Consider the following 7487-nt stretch of genomic DNA (forward strand, 5'->3'; position numbering starts at 1 on the left):
TGAACAGGACCCGTGGCATTGCCTCTGGATGAACAGGACCCCGATCGATCAAGCCGGTTGGGGCTGGATGAATAGGACCCTGTGGACGGCTAGATGAATAGGACGACCCCGTGGAGGGATGGATGAATAGTATACGGTGGAGGGGTGGATGAACTGTAGCCGGTGGAGGGGTGGTTGAAGAGGAGCCCGTGGAGAGGGGTGGTTCAACAGTAGCCGGTGGAGTAGCGCGCGGTGGAGGCTGGATGAACAGGAGCCATGGATGAACAGTCGCAGGTGGAGGCTGGAGGAGGTCGACGGTGGATGAACAGTAGGCCGTGGAGGCTGGAGGAGGTCGACGGTGGAGATGGACAGTATCCCGTGGAGTCCCATTTTGCGGTACGCCACACCCCTCCTGATGAACAGGACTTCCATTTCGACCATAGCGCTCCAACACTAGCCGTTTCGTCCGTTTCACGGTACGCCACACCCTCCCGATCAACGGGACCCCCATTTCGACCGTAGGAGGTCCGTTTCCTCCGTTTTGCGGTACACCAGACCCCACCCGATGACCAGGATCCCGTTTCGAACGTGGCCGGTCAAACACAAGGCCTCGTTTCCATCGACTATTCCGTCCAAGTCCTCCCGATGAACACGAAGACGCATTCCGTTCTGACCCAGCCGGTTGGCTCCCCATGAACACGACGACGACGTTGTTTCTCCGTTCCGACCCAGCCATGTACACGAGACCTGGCCATACGTATATATGCGCGAGTAGGCATTCGAGACCCCGCCCGTATGTACGTACGTGGCCATATTTTCTTTCTTGCACACTGGCCGCTGTACGTACATGTACATGCTACGTGCGCGCCTCTACTACGACACGTGCGCACTTCTACATCGACCAGTATATATGTACCTTCACGTTCACGACCAGAATGACAGCGGTTCGACCAGGTGGGTCCCGAATGTCAGGCACTTCCTTGCGTGCGAAGATGTAGCTGGTGGATCCCAGCAGTCAGGGGGGTGAATCATTTTCTTTTGCCCGGACGCACTTCCTTGCGTGCGAAGATATAGCTGGTGGGTCCCAGCAGTCAGGGGAAATGTTTTTTCGCGAAATACGGTGGCCCATCCGGTGGGTCCCCGCTGTCAGGTGGAGGAATAATTATTTTGCGTGTAATAAGGAGGCACTTCCTTGCGGCGTCCATGGACCCAGCTGTCAGCCTCTCCACATACATTCCACTTCAGATGCATGTCGGTCGTTGATCACGTTGACCAGGCTGCACCGAGATCACCAGGGCGGTGGACGACGGCGTGGCCTAGGAAGGGAACAAGACGGAGGCAGGGAAGGCTCGGCAGTTGTTTCCCACGCGCAGGGGAGTACGACTGTACGAGTGTTTACTGGTTCGTCTGCCGTCACCGGAAAATAAGAGTAGGTGTGGGTGAGTAGAGGGATGGCTAAGCCAGCGATGGGAGTACGGTGGGGCTCCGAGGCCTGCGCGACAGCACAACCGGCCGCGGGGAGGAGGGAGCAGGCAGTCCCGTCGGCGCCTGTTTCAGCGGCTGGAGTAGGAAGAGCAGAGATTGAAGAAGCACGATGACCGTTGGATGGAAATCCAACAATCACTGCTTGTGCGTCAACCTTTTTTTAGGAAAGCCTCAAATCTGTGGAAAACAGCATACCTCCCATCTGCCGTTATTTCTAGTAATTTACAGTCCAATTCTTAAGTTTTTTTGGAGCCCATATTCTTTTTGTTAGCATTACAGCCCATATTGTGGCCACGGTTAAAAAATTATACGAAATTTTGCATATTTTGGTGCGGTCCGAACTGTTTTTAATCATGAAATTTCGAGTCACATTCAAACTGATTTGAAAAATAAATGTATATCAATATAAAATCCAACAAATTGTCCACGCATAAAAATCAATGCAATTTAAAATCTCGAAAAGAAAAAAAAGAAATTTAAAACTAATTGCTGGTTTGAAGTGTTTTAAAAATGTACAACCCATTTCTCATTACTGATAGGCCATTTTCTCGGCTAGTCGAATGAAGCTCTCGTCGTGTTGAAAGATTTGCAGCCCAACAGGCCTGACAAAGCGACTTGCTTGGCAACTCACAAAAAAACTGGGTTGTGGCCATGGACCCAGCTGCGGTCATGGACCCAGCTATCAGCCTCTCCATGTACAGTATTCTTCCGATAGAAGTCGGTCGTTGACCATATTGACCACGCCGTGCCAAGAGCACCAAGGCGGTGGACGATGGCGAGGCCTAGGAAGGGGAAGACGTGGAGCTGGGCAATATGCGACAGTGGATGCCCACGCAGAGAGGAGTACGAGGGTTCACTGGTTCGGCTGCGTTGTGAGGCTGCCGTTGCCGGAGAATAACAGGGGGTGTGGGTGAGTAGAGGGATGCCCTGAGCCAGCGGTGGTAGTAGGGGCCGGTGAGGTCTCCGCGGCATCACAGCCGTCCACGAGAGGCCGGAGCATGCGACATGACCGGCGCTGCTTTGGGTGGCCAGAGCAAGAAGACCAGAGGTTGAAGAAGCACTATGGCCGTTGGATGGACATCATACGATCACTGGAGTATCGACTAAGTTGACAAAGCCCTCCGTCCCCGTCAACTTAGTAGGCCCACAAGTCAGCCCAACAATATGGTTGGTCCCAGCTAACAGGGGGGTATTTCTTTTTTTGGGGGTAATAACGAGGCACTTCCTTGAGTGCGAAGATATAGCTGGTGGATCCGACCTGTCAGCGGGAGGAACGTTTTTTTCGTGAAATACTGAGGCCCTTCCTGTGGGTCCTAGCTGTCAGGTGGAGGAATCATTATTTTGTGCGTAATAAGGAGGCATTTCCTTACGTGCGGCCATTGGATGGACATCCAACACTCACTGCTCTCGTGTGTTGACTAAGTTGACATGGCGTTGCGTGTGCGTCAACTTTCTTTTATGAAAGCATACGCATCAACCTGTAGTAGGTGCACAAGTCAGCCTCAAATCTGTGGAAAATAGCATACATCCCATCTGCCATTATTTCTAATAATGTACAACCCATTTGCTAATTCTTAAGAATTTTTTTGGAGCCCATCTTCTTTTTGTTAGCATTACACCCCATATTGTGGCCATGGTTAAAAAGTATATGAAATTTTGCATATTTCGGTGCGGTCAACTGTTTTTAATCCAGAATTATCGATTCATGTTCAAACTATTTTGAAAAATAATTTATATAAATATAAAATCCAAATAATTGTCCACGCATAAAAATCAATGGAATTTAAAATCTTGTAATGAAAAAAATTGAAACTAATCCCGGTTTGACGTGTTTTAAAAATGTACATCCCATTTCTCGGCAAACCGAATGAAACTCTCCTTGTCTTGAAAGATTTGCAGCCCAGCATGGCCGATAAAGCAAGTAGGCCTTGTTTGGGTATTTCTTTAAAAAAAATAGAACTGGGATAGCCATTTTCAGGAAGAAAAAAACACAACTAGGCTCATGATGTGGTAAACATAAATAAAACCCTGGCTAGACAGGCCACAGCCCCCGCACAGCCCCGTTGTTACCCTGATCCATCGCTAAAACTAGTATAAATAACAAATGCTTGTTCCTCAAAAAAAACTGCACGACCTGCTGGGTCCCTGGTGTTAGCTGCTCGTAGTGTAATTCTCTCGTTTATTGACTACGTTGACAATGGCGTGATCCCCAGATGTTTAACCATTAGGAAGAACCATATTTTTGGACTTGTAATATAGAGGCACTTGCTTGCGTACTGCCATGATGCTGGTGGGTCCCTAGTGTCATCCTCTCCACGTACAGTCATCTCCTTGTTCCTCTCGGTTGTTGACGACGTTGACAACACAAGAGGGCGGCGCACCGCGCACGGCGAGCGAACCAAGGCCGCAAGGCGGAGGACGACGGCGCGGCCTTAGACCGAACGAACAGGAGCCGTGGAAGATGCACCGGTCCAGTCGCAGGCGGAGGGGAGTATGAGGGTTGATTGGTTCAGGTGCGGGTGCGTGTTGGGGCTGACATCACCGGAGAATAACAGGACGTGTGGGGGAATAGAGGGACGGACTGGCCAACGTTGGAGGGTAAGTACGGTAGGGCGGCGATGAAGCAGCCAGCCATGGGATGCGGGAGCAGGCGGAGCCGATGGGGTGGTTCGGTTTGGGCGGCTGGAGGAAGAAGAAGGCAAGAGATAGAAGATACACGACATATGTTGCATGTCAATCCAACGGCTGGTAGGCAGAATTGTTTGTTGACTGGCAAGTAAGTCGACGCCACCTTGGATAGGCTATTTCCTCGCGGGTCCCAAATGTCAGAATCCAAATCTATCACGGTCATGCAGCCTTTCCTATGAAAATTTACAGCCCATTTGATGTTCTAGTTCGAAATAAGTTTGTGGGTGCTGGTGTGGGCTAATCACTTGGCTTTCGTAATGCACACTGAGCTCAAGCATCCAGCGAGAGTGATGTTATTTCTCTTGGTTGGGATTTGTTACAATATTTCACTCTAAATTAAATGAATGGCAAGCCATTTGCCTTGTTTCAAAGAAAATATGACAGCCACAACCGAGTTGAAAAGGGCAGGAACATCTAACTCCAGCTTACAAACTATACAAAAGCACGAGGGTTAATTGTTCATCAGGTTTACAAAATAACCCAGGTTGAAAAGGGCAAGAACATCTAACTCCAGCACTGTTTTCGGCAGTCATAGTCAAATGGATCGGTCAAGTCCATAGAATGAACATCATGGGTCGTAAAATTTACTGGACTATGACCACAATATGTTGTAAATAGAAGCCCGACACTTTCAGAAGCTCTTTTGCCCATCTGAAACTCCTTTTTTTTCTCTTCAACATACCCATCTATCAAAACCATGCTGCTGATAAACTTAAGCCTGATGGACAATAGTAACCTCGCATTCAGCAGGAAGAATGTGACAAATCTAGTGTTTGCACGGTTGGCTACATATCGTTCTAGCGTTATTATCTTCAATCGAATCTCATGAGAAGTGAGAAAATCCTGATGCTTACGAATCCACCGATTGTTTATAACTTTCTTACCCCGTCCTGTTGCCTAAATAGACATGAAGATTGAAAACAGTTAAGGTCTAAAAAAAGGGTGTCGAAAGAGCAACAACTGAACTGTTAATTCTAGTACACTATATGCGGGCTTCCAATGTGCGTGAAATTATCACCTTTATATACAACTTCTCCAGACATGGAAAGCATTGCAGCAAGCCAATAATCTTGTTCAGATCAAAACTATTCATTTGGATATATAAGATCTTGACAGAATCTAGCACCATTGATAGGCCATCGATGGAGAAACTCTTATTGAGCATATAACATAATATTAGTACAAAATGTGTACTCCAAGATGATATATAACTTATGCGCAGAAATTTAAAATGCAGCTTATGGTTACAAGTGTAGATGATAATATAAAGTACTTGAAGAACTGTGGAGGCAAACACCATATTGAAATGAGCACACAGATCATGTATTACGCCCAAGGTCTCCAGTTTAGGCGCCAAGAGGACAGTTATCTGCAACTTGAATAACTAGAATCAAGGATCAACCTTTGAAGTGAAGGGGCATCTTGGATGATGAGCTGCCTTCCATCAAAAGAAATTCCAATTCTTACAAGGTTAGGCGACTTTATTTGGAGACAACCGATTCTAACTGTGAAAACAAGCACCAAGCACTCTAGGGAAGGGCAACTGGAGTGGATGATGTTGTGCAATGAGGCCTCCGATATATGAACCCGCACAACTGAAAGTTTCTTGAGAACTAGGAGTCGAAGGTTTAGTACCAGATTGTCTGGTAGGTAGCACAGTGCAAAGGTGGCAGTGTGGAGAGAGAGGAGGAAAACCACGAGATGGACATCGGTGCTGAGGGCACAAGTTCATGGCGTTCGGTATGTGGTATGTGATTTCCAGGGGAATAGTAGAACTCAAGCAGCTGTAGTTCTGTGAATTCAGGGAATTTCAGCCATGCGTCCACCATGCAGGGCATGGTATGCTTGCTCAGGTAGCATGACAGGATGCAGAGGTTTTTAAAGGAGCCCTGGTGGGAGGAGATGATGGCTCTGGGGATTTCAAAATCATTGAAGAGAGATAGCTCGCGACAGTCGGGATTAAGGGGCACGGCATGCCACAGAGGGCGCCACCGAATTGAGAGGACTTGGGTGCGGCAGCAATCCTTAGTGCGAAGAAGCGAGATGATCTTCCCAAGGACGGCGTCCGGGAGATCGCTGATGCAGTCCACCCGAGATTCTACGGGTTCCTGGGATCCGGTGGGGGCGGCGTCGCTGCATCTCCCCACGCTGTCGGGTGCGGGATCTACAACCGGCATCGCCGCTAGCGGGAGCCTCATCTTCTTGGCGCTGGGGTCAGCCAACTCCATTTTCCTCGAGGGCGTCGCGTCGCTCTCACGGATTTGAGCAGAGTAATGAATGACGAGCTTAGTTGTAGTGCGAGTGAAGAAGAAGGGGAGCTGAGGTTTTTTCTGTAGTAGTGAGGAAGAATGGGAGCTCGGGTTTTCGGTACGAGTGAGGTGAGGAACTTGGGGGTACGAGTGGAGCGAGCTGACATGAGGTGGGTGGGAGCGAGGAGGAAGAAGAGCACCAAGGTTTTTTTGGGGGCGGTGTGCTGGGTGTGGGTAGCGCCTCTCATTCAGCAAATATAGGGCTTTTGAATTGATTTTAATTTTTACTAGTGTGGATGGGTTGTTTTGTCTTGGGCCGAGAGAAACAATTACTACTAGTACACTGGAGACACTGTACAACTACCTAGAAAAACAACTACTACTAGTACAGTGGAGACACTCTACCGCTTCTGGCTCCTCCTAGGTTATTGAAATGTCTCCCTCTACTGAATGTTGTTATACTTTTGTTCACCGACATGCGGGCCATGTAGCACGCGGGCCCAAATTCCATCCACCAAATTAGAAGGCAGTATGCAGGCGGAGAGTCACCCCGGTCGTAGCACGGCAGTAACCAGCCATCGTATCACAAAACCCCACTCCCCGTAGTCTAAGTTTGACGGACGAAGCAACCATCATTTCACTCTTCGCTGAATCCCCTTCTCCCACACCGTCTTCAAGAAAGGCAACCCTCGCATCTGCCACTATTCTTCTCTCCCAGCGAAGGGAAGGTAAGCGGATCCGTGATGTTGTTATATTTTCGTTCAGAGAAAAAAAGAACTTTTGCAAAGAAGTAACCGATCCTCACTCTCTTTTTCGTTTCATTGTTATTTTGATTATGTTTTCATTTCAGTGGTCTCCTAGTATTCATTAGTTTCATGATGGACCAAGGAGAACCAGGAAAAGATCTGCCGATATTGGAGCAGACGCGGGAGGCTGATCCACACGAGACAGAGAGCTCCAAGAAGATGAAGGCAGCCACTGAGCCGAGCCCAGATACGCTCATGGCCACTACTGAGATGGTCAACACCCCATTTGAGGTTACAACCCCCGTGGCACTGCAGGATCAGTTTTTCCCCTTCCAGGATG

Source organism: Triticum aestivum, chromosome 7B, assembly GCF_018294505.1.
Source record: "Triticum aestivum cultivar Chinese Spring chromosome 7B, IWGSC CS RefSeq v2.1, whole genome shotgun sequence".
Classification (NCBI taxonomy): Eukaryota; Viridiplantae; Streptophyta; class Magnoliopsida; order Poales; family Poaceae; genus Triticum; species Triticum aestivum.